Source organism: Pogona vitticeps, chromosome 1, assembly GCF_051106095.1.
Source record: "Pogona vitticeps strain Pit_001003342236 chromosome 1, PviZW2.1, whole genome shotgun sequence".
Taxonomy (NCBI): Eukaryota; Metazoa; Chordata; class Lepidosauria; order Squamata; family Agamidae; genus Pogona; species Pogona vitticeps.
Window position 1 is genome coordinate 83,322,492 of NC_135783.1, and position 14,087 is coordinate 83,336,578.

The 14,087-nt window shown below is 41.1% G+C and overlaps 1 long non-coding RNA gene across 1 annotated transcript in view; it reads right to left on the reverse strand.

Moving 5' to 3' along the window:
• Nucleotides 1–938: 938 nt before the first annotated feature.
• Nucleotides 939–14,087, reverse strand: part of LOC144585968 (uncharacterized) — a 30,591-nt gene continuing 17,442 nt past the window's right edge. Inside the window, exon 2 of the long non-coding RNA XR_013540620.1 lies at nt 939–5,495. This is a non-coding gene — a long non-coding RNA (uncharacterized LOC144585968). The remainder of the gene's footprint in view (nt 5,496–14,087) is intronic.

Here is a 14,087-nt window from a genome sequence, read left to right on the forward strand (position 1 = left end):
ACCCTCCTAGACAGAGTGTGGCAATGGAGGAACAATCATAGGTGAACCTCAAAATGTGGTGCCATGTATATATGCAGAATGAGTCATGAAAGGCATCCAGGACAAAGAGAAATATGTGTGTGTTGAAGGTGGGTCCTCAGTCCCCATCTCTAGGGATCGACTATTGTTCAGTGGCAGAGAGCATGCCTTGAAGGCAGAGAAGACCCTGGTTCCATAACTGGCATCTCCAGGTCGGGATAGGAAAGAACCCCCAGAGAGCTATCATGGCAGCCAGAATTGACAACACTGGGCTAGAGGAGCCAATGATGTGGCCCAGTGTAAGCCAGCTTCTATGTTGCCAAAGTCCTGGCATCAGTTCTGCTACTGGATGACCACCTATATATGTTTTCCATTTTGTGTTTTCCATTTCTTAGAGTGGCATTTTTTTAAAAAAATGTATACTTATTGATCTTTGCTTTAATATTGCTTGTAAATGATGTGAGATGCCTCTTTTATGCATTGTTCATATTGTCTTTTAACCATGTTAATCACCATTGCATACTCATTGTTTTCAACTTTAAATACTGTTTTCAAAGAGAAAGGTGGGGTAAAAACATTTTAAAATAAATAAAATAAATACAGTAAATATTCTCGCAGCCGTGTTAAATAGATTTCAGCAAGAGCAGAAACAAAACAACAGTTTTTGAAACTAACAAATTGATTTCAGTGTGGGCTTTCCTGGAAACAATCCATCCCCTTAGAAACATGTTACCCTAATAAGTGGAAAACGGAAATGAACTGGTCAGCTGGACAGACTGTGGCATGGCTATCACAGATGAGATCTGTTGTGTGTATCTTTTAAAGGATGATTGAAAACAGTGTCATATACAGATAGGTCTTCTTTTGGCAACCCTTCATGACCTCTTCTGGCTGCTCTGTAGGGTTACACGCCCGTGCAGTTTTTCATTTTTTATTTCCGCCACTGGATATTTTGAGTGTTGTTTTGTGGTTTTTATTCATATTTATTGTTTTGGTTGATTGTAAACCACCCAGAGTAGTGCTTTTGCTCTAATGAGGCAGTATACTAACTAACTAACTAACTAACTAACTAACTAACTAACTAACTAACTAACTAACTAACTAACTAACTAACTAACTAACTAAAACGGCTCAAAATCCTTCATGGAGCAGCCTTTCTAATTATCCCACCACCCTTATGGGCATGGTTGGTAAGGGCAAGAGAAAGGTCCTCCTTGGTGCTTCCAGGCTTTGGAAGGGAGCTGCTGCCAGGTTTTCCAAGGAAGATGAGGCTGGCCCCCTTCGGCAAGTCAAAATGTTTTCAACTAAACAGGCCTCAGATCAATGACTAGGACCTGTGAATGGCAGGTATTTTCCTGCTGCTTTTGAATGCGATCAACTGGTTTTAAATAGCTGAACACTGCTACTTATGTATTTGGTGATTCATTTAATACCATTGTAAGACAATAATCAGTACTTTCTAGTTTTTAAACATATTTGTAAGGTGACCAGGGTCCTGAAAAGGGAAAAGGAGAGATATGAATGAGAAATAAATAGTCAGTAAAAAGGACAGGCATAGTGTTAGGAAATTATGTTTGCCAGATATTTGACAAGGAAGTGCAGAGGGGCTACTCAAAAACAATCTTTCCACTTGGAGGATATTATAAAGATGACAGCATTATGCTTAATTTCCCTGTGCTCCCTGTAGGCCATTACTATGTAAATAATTGTCAACATGAGTGGGTGGTATTCCTATGTCAGAAACCTGCAAGATTTCAGAAGCAGAGGTATAAGAGGTCTTATGGAAGAGGAGCCCTACAAATAGGGTGCTCATTCGCACTCTCCATTCCTGTATTGGGGAAGGCAATATGTAGAAAGTAGTCTCAGAGATGGGAATGAATTTGCTGGGGCTGAAACAACTGCTCCAGGATGCTAGCACTACGTTTCGCTGCAAATGAGGGACATTTGATCAGAGGCCATTGGATTGCGTGGCCATTGACACCAAAACATAACCTTCTCCCTCTACTTCCTCCACTTTTCTTCCTAGTGTCACTGTTGCTGTTGTTGTCACAAGACGTGACCATGCCATGAATGGGTTTCATTATTGAATGTCCTGTGCATTGGGTATGCACTTGACTGCCTTTGTATGCTTGTTTCTGTGTAGTAAAAACAAATAACATGAAAAACAGGGGGAAGAAAGCATAATGAGTAAAAACAAATAACATGAAGAAGAACAGAAAAAAGCACAATGAGACAATGCACAAGAAAGGCAGAACAGTACACTGATGTACAGGGAAAAAATAACTGTTAGAAACACATAGAGGAAGAAGTAAATAAATGGGATCTAGCTCTGTGGGTTAGAGTACAGAAGCCAGGCACTTTCATCCCCACTGCACACACAGACCAGAAGAGGGACCGGACAAGGTCATGCAGAGTGTTCAGAGCTGATAGGCTTTACTTGCCTTGACACCTGTGTGGCTTTACATAAGCTGCATGGCCTCATAGTGCCCAGAAGGAGAGACAGGTTAATCACCTGTGAAGACTTTTTCAAAAACTCTGGAAACATTGCCATGAGTCAGAATTAGCTGGATACCACATAATTATTATTAAAGAATATAACTTATTCTGTCCAGTTAAAACAATGGGAAACACTATCCTGAACACACTGATCTCGTCTGATGTTAGAAGATAAGCAGAGCAAGACCTAGATAGGAGTTAGATGTGAGGTGACCATGGAACACCAGGGGTCTCCAGGTAGGGCTAAGATGAATCCGACCATCAACTTTGGAAAGCCCTGCCAGTCAGAGTTGACAGTTCTGGACTAGATGAATCAAGGCAGCATAAGGCCATTTTCTGTGTCACCTAGCTTTCCTTTCATGTTACATTCGGCACAACCCTGCAATAAATAGAACCACGAATGTGTGGAGTACCATCCCATATGGATGTGCCTCACGGAAAGGACCGAGAGCTCCAAATGAGTGCCATGTGCAAGAGATTCATTGCGTGGCTCACAACGTCCCAAGTGTCCCTGCTGCGCTTTGTATATTTACTCTCTGCAGGACTGAGCAAAATTTAGCTCTGGTGTATCCCTAGCATGCAAGCTGAGGTTTCAAATTACTGATGAGGTCTTCTTCTTTAAATGGGGCATTAAGAGTACCTTGGAGTTCTGCGCAATACCATCCATCCCTTTTTAGATCTGTCTGTTCATCACAATATTGTGCCAGCATTTGTGAGGTAAACATGATTGACAGATACCCATCTTTATCCTTTTCACTGCTGGAGGTCAGTGCTGGGGAAAGGTAATGCTTTTTTAATTAGCTGTTGAGAGGATTGAGTTTCCTTTGTGCAGACTGCATGCTGCTTTCCTGTCGAGGCTGTGTCTGAAGAAATCAGTGACCATTTTCACATGCGATGCTGAAAGCACCCTCTCCTGCATTATCTGTACTCCTTGTGACACTTACTGGATGGCATCAAGTGCAGAAGAGAAATCAAATGTACATTCACACCAGTGCTGATATTATTTTTCATCTAGGCTTGATGTGGATTGCAGTTGTATATATGTGCACTTCTATACATGTCTACTTGCAATTGTCCTTGATGGGACTTACTCCCAGGAAAGTATGTAAAGAACTGTAGCCTTAAGCACAACAGATATAAGTCCACATGTGAAAATACCCAGTGACTTTGTATCCAGCTCTTGGTACCTAATGCTGAATTAAAACAAAACAAAAAACTGAAAAAAAGAAAATTCTAAATAAGAATGCCAGCGAGCATTTTATCTTTTTTTTTAACAGCAAAAGTAAAACTTAATTGGATCCTCAGAGATAAAATAACAAAGAAGATTGTTGAAAGCAGATGGAAGTAATGTTGAGTACATATTTTGACTGCGCAGTAAAAGGAAAAAGCAATGTACCTTTAAAATATAAATGCTGCTTATAATTGTTTCTACTAGCTGAAATCCAAAGTTAACAAGACCAGTCCTGGATGACTTGGCAGGCAACAACAGCACAACAAAATCTAAGAGCAGCCTTACTCTGCAAATGCTCGCTTTAGGCCTTAAGTAATTTGGGATCAACGCTCCACATCATATGTTTTCAAATGTTATCCTAGGGAACTTCCAGAAAACAAATTGTTCAAACCACCTGGTGTGTGACTAAGGTTTCAGTCCTGGGCATATTTACTAGGAGGAAGCTTTGACTGGATTTAGTGAGAGAAATTTCCAAACACTCAATGTGTGCTATGATGTTTAAGAGTGTTGGAGTAGGACTTTGGTGATGACAGTTCAAGACCCCATGAATCATGCAATGTACAGTACTTGGTGAACTTGGACAAGTCTCTCTCTCTCAGATTGACCTATGTTACTGGGTTCTTGTGGGGGTACACTGGAGAGGATGAAAGCCTTGAGCTTCATGGACAGAAGGCAGATAAAATGTTAATTAGGAATGAACAAAATTGTTTAGCATTATACTGGCGGGCTGGGAAGTAGTTTGTGGGTGGTGTGTCTTTCATTTTCAGTCAGAGGAAAAGTGGGCATCATTTCCTCATGGGGACAGAGCCCCTTTGTTCACAACTCAGCAAGGCAAACTCTTCCTAAGTCTTCAAGTACCGCTTCTAGTAAATAAGGATATAGGATAGGGTAGGAGAGAAATGTTTCCCAGCTTGCTATTGAATTCAAATGGGACAAGATGGCTGGTGGGATACTAAGGGTCAGATCATATATTATAGGGAATGCATATCTCCTCCTCTTATGCTTTGCCTCAAGTTGTGAAAATCCCTTAAAATGGTGTGCCTGAGAAACGACTCTGCAAATACGACTCTGGTTACATCCCGATGACCAGTGACAAAACAGAAACAAGTTTATCTGCGGAATGAGGCAAGCACGTGTTACAATCATCATTATCCTCCTTTTCGCCTACAAAGATGACTACAAGTAGCTATATTAACTTTATGTTTACACGGACCTTTTGGCCAAAATCCAAAATTTTGGTTCTTGTTGTGCTGGGGGCATATGGGGGGCAGAGTCATGCAACAGAAACTTAGAAAAATTAGAGGGTACGTTGGACAGCACCTTCTTCACTTTCCTTCCCTCCTTCCTGAATATCTGCTCCACTTTTCCAACTCCATGAGAATGACATTTTACAGGAGTAAGTGCAAAGTTCTACACCAAGGGGGAAAAAACTCAAACACACATTTACAAGATGGTAGACACTTGGCTCAGTAATACTACATGCAAGAAGAATCGTGGAATAACTGTAGATCAAAAGCAGAATATAAGCCAACAGTGTGATGTGGCTGCAAAAAAGGCACATGCTATTTTAAGCTGCATTAATAGTAGTCTCCATATCCTGTAAAGTGCATGTTCCCTTGTATTCAGCACTGGTTAGGCATCTTGGCTGCTGTCTCCAGTTGTGGGTTACTACACGTCAAGAAGAGTGAGGACGAACTGGAACATGTTCAGAGGAGGACAACAAGAATAATCAGGGGACTGGAAACAAAACCTAGGGAAGATTGAAATAAATGGGCATTTTTAGTTTTGAGAAAAGAAAACTGAGTGGAGACATGATAGTAGTTTTCAAATACTTGAAAGATAATAATACCGAGGAGGGCAGGATCTGTTTCTGATGATCCCAGAGTGCAGGAAATGTAATAACAGGCTCAAGTTACAGGAAGCCAGATTTCAACTGCACATCAGAAAAACTTCTTAACTGTTAGAACAGTATGACAATGGAACTAATTATTTTGGGAGGTGGTGAGTGCTTCAACACTGGAGGCACTCCAGAAAAAGCTAAACAACCATCTGACATATGTACTTTGATTTGGATTCCTGCATTGAGCAGTGGGTTGAACTCAATGGTCCTATTGGACCAACTCCATTACAGCATGATTGTATGGGATGCTGCCAGGGGCAGGATGCCTCAGAATCCTTAATCCACTGATTTAGGACAATTGCCAACAACAATAAAATTTGTGAAAGAACATCCCTGCTTCAGTGACCATGAAAGAAAAACCTTTCCAAGCTCTCTCCTCCCCTTGTACTAACCTCACCCTCCTTTGTCATCTTTTAAATCACGGAAACGTAAATGTATGAAAAGAGAAAGATTACTGTACCTGAGAAGCTTCTTCACATGAACCAGAGCCCCAGTTTCAGGTCTTGGCTCACACGGAGAGGCTACCCGTGTAGAGCAGCCTCTTCAAAGAGTTGTGCTTCTATAATTAAAGTGCTGAGGGGATGAAGCAAACATGCTCCTCTTGACCTCTGTGGGCTCCATACAATTTAAAGCAAGGGCTGCTATAATTCTATTCTGGCATTCAAAGAGGATTATGCTAACTATGGGGAGGGGGAGAGGCAATGCTTGCCCCCTCCACCATCAAATCCTCAAGCATGGAGCCTTTCCACTTGATCTAGGAACCTACATTGCATGGAGAGGCCCCACAGGCAGAAGAGGTTCTCCTCTTCAGACTGTTGCATTCACATGTCAAGAGCTATGAGGGAGAAGAGGGGCTACTCTACTTCCTCACACGTTTGCTTGAAGGGCATAACAGAAGCCCTGCAAAGGGCTCATGGGAAATCAACGTGATTCTTGAAAGGACATCCTTTAAAGTGGCAAATAGACAGTGATCATCATGGGTTTTGGCAGCTAACAATACATTCATATAATAGCATTTATTTGAGATATATTTTACAAGTGAAACTCAGAGCAAACAGTTGAATTGTATCTTGATTTAAAATGGCTACTGGAGTCAAATAAAGATGCTGGGGGTGCAAATCTGTCCTGAAGTTTTCAACTGGCCATCTCTTTGGAGCTAGTATGATGATTTGAGCAATAATTCAAGCTCACAAGTCTTCAAGATATCACAGAGGTCTGGGTTTGATGCATTAAGTGAACAAAACTGCATTCTGACATCCCTGAAGCACTCATAGAGAGTGTCGCTTGGAACAAAGAAAGAAAGAAAGAAAGAAAGAAAGAAAGAAAGAAAGAAAGAAAGAAAGAAAGAAAGAAAGAAAGAAAGAAAGAAAGAAAGAAAGAAAGAAAGAAAGAAAGAAAGAAAGAAAGAAAGTTCTGTATGGCAAAGGTCCATGTGAATCCCCTCTCAGTATTTTAGTTTTATGCTATAAACAAAATTGTCTTTAGATTTTGTGATCATAAGTTCCTTCTCTTTCCTCTGGGCCTCTTCAGCGGTAGTCACTCCTATCATTGTGATTCCTGCATATGAAAGGAGAGGCAGCCAGAGGAGGGAAAATATTATTGTCTGTCGCTTTCCAGCCCACTAAATTGGTCTGAGGCAAAGGCAGGGGGTTTGGGTAAGATTTATAAACAAATAGTCCATTATGCTTCTCATTAGTTGGAAGAATACCTGTATAAGTGGAAGCTGTCAGTTACAATAAGCACCCCCTCTCTTTTTGCTTATATAATAATCCCAGCATTCAAAAGACTAATCACTACACACTGATCTACAAAGCATCTTATTTCCTCATCAAATTTCCTTACTCGGCTTAGCCATGCTTGTCAGCTTCCCAGCTCCGCTTTTCAATAACTGGTTTATTCTTAGCGTCCAGCCAAGAAGCATTCCTAGGAGTAAACCATGGAAGAATGAAGACCTAATTTCTTTATCTCACTCCAGGAGAGATTTCTCCTCACGCTCATGGGAAAGGTCACACAGGTAATTTGGGCTGCTGGTTTGCATTAAGGAGGAGGCCTGTCTAGCTCATTGAGGCTCTTTGTCTCAGGAGTCAGATGGTCACCAAGGATGAAGGCAGAACATTAATGGACAGCAAAGGAAAGCTTTTTCTTTATTTTTGTCTTTAAAAAAAAAAACACACACACACACACACACATTTTGAGCCCAAAGCCTTGAAGAACCTGAAGAGCCCCCCCTCCATATTTTAACAACCAAGTTTAGCAAACTATTGAATTTTATCACTCTGAAAAATAAAATCCTGGAAAAAAATTGTGATGAATTACATTTAGTGCATTCTAGATGAAATTAAACTTGCTTTAAGACCCACTGATGCATTTATTTATACTGAGCTGAAATTTCAGGCATTTTTGCCTGTTAGAATAAGTACTACTGAGTCCAGTAAGGCTTGCTTCTCAGTAGATATGCCTAGGATTATACTCAGAAACTCATCCATGCCTTACAAAATCTGCAGTATTTTTACATCATTATATATTGCAGAGTTTTGAATTGTTAGTTCACTTCCTCTAGCTGCTCAGCAGAAGTGCAGGGATTCACAGAACAGAATAGCTTCAGGTTTCCTAGGGTAGTGCACCCTGTAGCTGGCACTTACAGTCTCAACAGCACATTCTGAGACATTAGTTGGAGAAAGAATAAAGTAATAATCATTACTTAGGATTAGAGATGGGGGTATTTGTATTTGTATATGCCCCCGCACTGGTGGACCTAACAAGGGTCTGGAGTGTTCACTCATGCATCCAACAGAGGTGGCAGCCTTGGTCAGCTCTCTAATCACTCATGGAGCGCCTCTCTCTTTCCACTCACCTCGCTACTCTGCAACCACGCAGGGAGACTCGTCCTTCCTCCCCCTGCCTGGAGTTGGCTAGATGAGCAGAACGAGACCGGCACTTCGGGAATGATTGGAAGGCTGATTGAGGCAGCGGCTACCACCAGATGTATCAGTGACTGGTCCGGCCCCTGGGGAGATGCCCCCATCTCTACTTACGATTAAAGAGATCAAAGTGACAAACATGACTGCTTTCAACAACAGACTTCAACAGATTCACTGCTCTCAACACACTAAAGAGAGGGAAAGAGACACAGAGCAGAGAGGCAGATCTCTCTTTGAATTCAATGGCAGGAGGGAATTAGCTGGTTACTGCAAGACTGATTGACAGTCACCTCAGCCCAGAAAGGCTTCTCCCAGCCCAGTCTACTAAAGGCAGCATGCAAGGTTCCAAAAAACCCTCCAACATATACTAGACATATATGATTATATCCTCTGAAGTTTTAGTTTCATTGTTTCATTAGATCATTCAGTAAGAGAACTTCAGGGCAGCTTGTGAATGAATGAATGAATGAATGAAAGAAAGAAAGAAAGAAAGAAAGAAAGAAAGAAAGAAAGAAAGAAAGAAAGAAAGAAAGAAAGAAAGAAAGAAAGAAAGAAAGAAAGAAAAAGAAAACAAGCCATTTGGAGATGTATGAGAATGCAGAGCAAGTATTCTCTAGCCTTAAAACATCAAAATATTTTTTCACCCACAACCAAGAACCTTTAGGCAAGGTATCCTTTAGAATTTTGTGTTCCAGAAAAACAGGAAGCAGGAAAATAAACGTGGAGCTATATATGGTTGTATGGGACTATAGCCTTCACATATAAGAATGGCCCTGATTTATAGCCCTCACATCAGATGGAAAGGTGGCAAAGCATGTATGTGCCCACCTCTCCCGACAGGACCCCAAACTCCTTTTGCCACTGTTGTTTGTATCTACTATCAGGTCTGAACTGACACCACAGAACATGGCAGGTGGGCATTTCAAAGAGCCCCATTGCTCATTCAAATGCCAAAAACATGAAAAAGCCAAAAACATCTTTGTGGAATGGCCAATGCTAGAACCAATCAGAGTAAAGTATAGGAGTAAAGCATAGCTGCTACATTAGCCTAATCTTTCACTCTGAGGATACCTCAAAGCAACCATTGGCTCCAACAGCTCTCCAGCGATCCCTCTGCAATGTGCAAGCGCTAATCATGTTCTAGGTTACCTCCCTAATCTATACTGAAAGACAGTGTAGCCAAACAGAGAGCTAGAAAAGTGAATCATTAAGCTTTGAAAAGGAGGACTTTAAGAAGAATGTTGGAGAGCAAATTAATGTACAATATAAAACCAGCCCACAGTGTGCGCATATCACAGCCATTCATTAATAATAAATAGTTGCCAAGTTGATTTTGACTTATGGCAACTCTTCTCAGAGTTTTCTGTGAAAGTACTCAGAGTGGTTTGCCGTTCCCTTCTTCTGGGTGTGAGCTGGGACTGTGGAGTTTGTGAAAGGCCAAGCAGGCTGGCTCTTCTCCTGTGCGGCACAATGGAGAACCGAATGCCCAACTCCTGGCTCTGCAGCCGGCTCCTTTTTCTCATTCATCATACAGAAAGAGGGAAAAATGTTGGCTGAGACAGACGGCCTAGCATAATAGACTGTATTTCTGAATCAACATCATTTATGAAGAACTGGTGTCTTGAACAGAATCTTTTTTGTTGTTATTTTGCTTTGTTTTGTTTTAAAGAGGGATTTCAGTCTAATATTTGGGAATAGAGTATACCACTTTCGTAATTAGATAAGTTAATAATGACTTTTGCTAGGCTGCACTTGACTAGGTCAAGTTACACTTTAAATGTGAACATTCCAGACAGGACAGTAGGGGAGTTTCAATGCTGCCTGAATTATATTCTGTTCAAAACAGGGGCTTGGCAGAAGATTAACACCTTAAGCAAAGGCACTTGCCTGCAGAGATTCTCTTACATATAATAGGAGCACCAACAGTAGTGACGGGAACAGCATAGTTGACAGGAGCCTGATTGCGTCGTGCCATCAAGCTAAAGTGATGGAGATGACTTTCCACCCGAGGGACTGCTTGCAGATATGAGGGTTTGGAAAAGTTACCTTTTGGATCGTAACTTTCAGAATTAGCCAATTCAGCCAGTAATATGGCCAATTTCCAAGTACCCCTATTCCTCAAGTTTCAGTTGGCCAACTAGCCTATTATGGGCTCCATGAATAAGTGTATGTGTGACTTAAACATTATCTTCGTGGGTGATTCAGGTGTGCTCCTCATCAAAGTCACTACTCAGGTTAAGCATCTGGGAAGAACTAGAAGAACCTAAATCTTTTTTGTCAACTGTTTTTAATAATGTTCTGGCTGGATAGCTTGAGTTCAGGGTTCAATTCCTCACTGCCTCTCCTGGGAAAAAGAGCTAGCCTCTATGGCCTTTGGCAAGCTGCACAGTCCCAGGGCACCCTGGGGTAAACCTGAGTATTCTCTACCTGGAAAACCCTGAAAAGGGTAATCGTAAGTCAGAATGGACTTGATGGCACATCTTGTGGCGCAGTGGTTAAATGGCTGTACTGCAGCCTAAACTGTGCTCATGACCCAGGGTTCAATCCCAGGTAGCCGGCTCAAGGTTGACTCAGCCTTCTATCCTTCCAAGGTCAGTAAAATGAGTACCCAGCTGCTGGGGGGGGGGGAATATGTAGCCTGCATAATTAACTTGTAAGCCGCCCAGAAAGTGCTTGAAGCACTATGGGGCGGTATATAAGCAGCACGCTTTGCTTTTGCTCTTATTGTTATTATTTGTTATAATCCTTGGCTAATAGTTTATTTATAAGTACAAAGTCAATAGCCTGCCACTGTATCTAGAACACTGAAAGATATGTTTTTCATTTCTACTTCCAAGAAATTAGCTAAATTCTTATAGAATAAGTAATAGAATAATGGAAATAACAAGGTGAAAACTTTATTTTCCTAAGAGACATACATTCTAAATTTTTATACTGAGAGTTTTATTTTTTATGTAATCTGCTACCAAAGCAGACCAGCAAGAGTGCATCCAGATGTACTGGTTTTAAAGTAGAATTAATACCCATCTTAAAGAATGAGGGTGGTAGGTATGAGAGAATAACAACCTGCTTCTTCTGTTTCAAGTGGTTGCTCTTGTCTACCAAAAAATGTGCAATATTTCCCACATCAGTTTGCAAATTCAATTAGTGATGCAGGGTGATCCAGAAGAAGCTAACCAAGCAGCAGTACTTCACATGTAGCCTACACATTCCCCACCCACCAGCAAAAGAGAGATAATTCTTTGACAAGACAGGGGCCACTGAGGACTACACATTTTCCTAAGACAGGAGACTTGGGAGGTCTCATGTGAGCATCTTGATTTCAGATCATATCACCTGCTCAAAACTAGGCTAGCTTACATTCCCCATACTTCAGCTGGCCTTTTGTGAATTATGAACAGTAAGATACAAGCATGTTGGGGGTGGATAAGAGTTTGCATTAGCCATGGTCAACTGTGGTCCTCCAAATGTTGTTGGCTTACAGTATTTAGCATATAATGCTTTACAACAGTGGTTCCCAAAAATGAGTAAACCAGGTGTTCCTGGAGTGCAGTTCCCCAAAGCCTTCACCACCAGCTGTGGTGCCTGAGATTTCTGGAAGTTGTGGTTCAAGAACACCTGGGTGGCTCAAGGCTAGGAACCACTGCTTTACAAGAAGACATCATCTGAAGCTTGATCTAACTTTCTGCAACATAGCACATGCATTTCCCCACTCCCACTTCCATTTAGTGAAAGAAACCAAGGGCAGTGATATTGTCTGCCAATGGGTATGGCTACCTACTTCCTCATTTGATTTTGGAATGCTGAGCTACATAATTCAGCTTTGAGCAGAGAGCCCATTAAATAGGTTTGTAGAGAAAAGAATGATCTATCTGGGCAGTTTTCTGGGGATTTTTGGCAGGCCAAGGTGTGATCTACATTGTTGCTCTGTTCTGCCATGCACTTTATCGAAAGTCATGTGTTCTGAAGTATACAGCTATCTAAGTAATACTACATCTTGGAAGTATCCAGTACCACCATAATCCACATTTGTACTAGCTGGAAGTGATTTGAAACAGTGAGTAGCCTCTTCTACTTCTAGAAATTCTCTTACGTGGCCACAATCCCCTTTTGTTGACTGTTTTCAGAGATCTGCTGGGAGAAGGATTTGCCAGCAGAACTGCTATGCTAGCTAAAATCTGCTGGCAAAGGAGTGAAAAAAAGACTGTGCAATGGGAGAGGAGAGAAAAGAGAGATAACAAGAAGTCATGCTAGATACTCTTCCAGCCACTGTGCTGGCCAGAAGATAAGCGAGGGCAGTCCTAAGTAGGTTCCAACATCATTAGGTTGTGATGGTTTGCATTTAGCACAGCTTCAGCTAGTCTAATATTGGCTCAGTCGGCCTTTGACTGTGTTGGCCATCTTGGCCAGTTATAATTGCACGCTTATGTGTGTAGCTTCAAAAACAACAACAACAAAAGGCTTGTAGGATGTTAACCACTAGCAATTTTATTAGACAAAATTTGTTAGCAGTGCCTTTTAATATGGATTGAATTGGTAATTATTCTCCACCTCATGTATTGGTTCAAGTAGTGCAAGTTACTTTTTTTCCTTATTTCTCTGAATTTTGCAAGGTTTTGCAGTCCAAAAATGTCTGTCTTAAGGGCAACTGCATACAACATGCACATCTATGGGGAAGATTCTTGCAAAATAGTGTCTATTTGGAAAAATACATACAAACATGTGCATCAAATTTCATGCAGACTTTACAAACAGGTGTGGAAATGGGAGAAAATAAACACGTGCTTGAAAAAATGCAAACATTGTAGAAAGTGAAAGGGAATCATTTGCCGTTTCAGATGAGTAGCCTCTAATATGGCAATGGGGAATGTACAGCCTCCCCAGCTGTTGCTGCACTGTAAATTCTAGCAATCCTCACCATTGGCTATTCTGGTTAAGACAGATGTAGGTAACAGCCTAACATCTGGTAAGCCACACATTCCCCCAACTCTACTCTAGTGCATTAAGCTTATGCCACAATGTATCTTTTATTCTTTAAAGCAACAAAAGCCTCTTTATGATTTTAAAGAGGCTGCTAGGACCCTGGTCAAGTCAAACTGCTTGTGCAATGAGTGTATCGCAAGACACTTGACCTTTTCAGTCATTTGCAGAAGCTGGGATCCTAGATCTCTTTGCACAAGTGTAAGCCATTCATGCAAATGGTGTCCCCAAAAAATAACCCATCCTGTACCCAACATTAACAAAGATGTTCAGAAGTGTCAAACTTGATTTGAAATGTTTCTGACGAGTGCCATAACTCCCCTGTCAGGGATTCTAGTTTGAAAGAGGAAATGCACATTTTGTGAAACAAAACTTTATCTTAGCATATGGCCGATAATGTTTTCCTATTAGCCTGTCTGAAGTTTTACAGGCTCAACCTCTTTATGACTGATAAAATACAACAATAAAAAGAAAAAAAAATCAGTAAGACATTTCTTATCTGATTCATCCTTGATTCTGGATATAATTGAGCAACCCAATC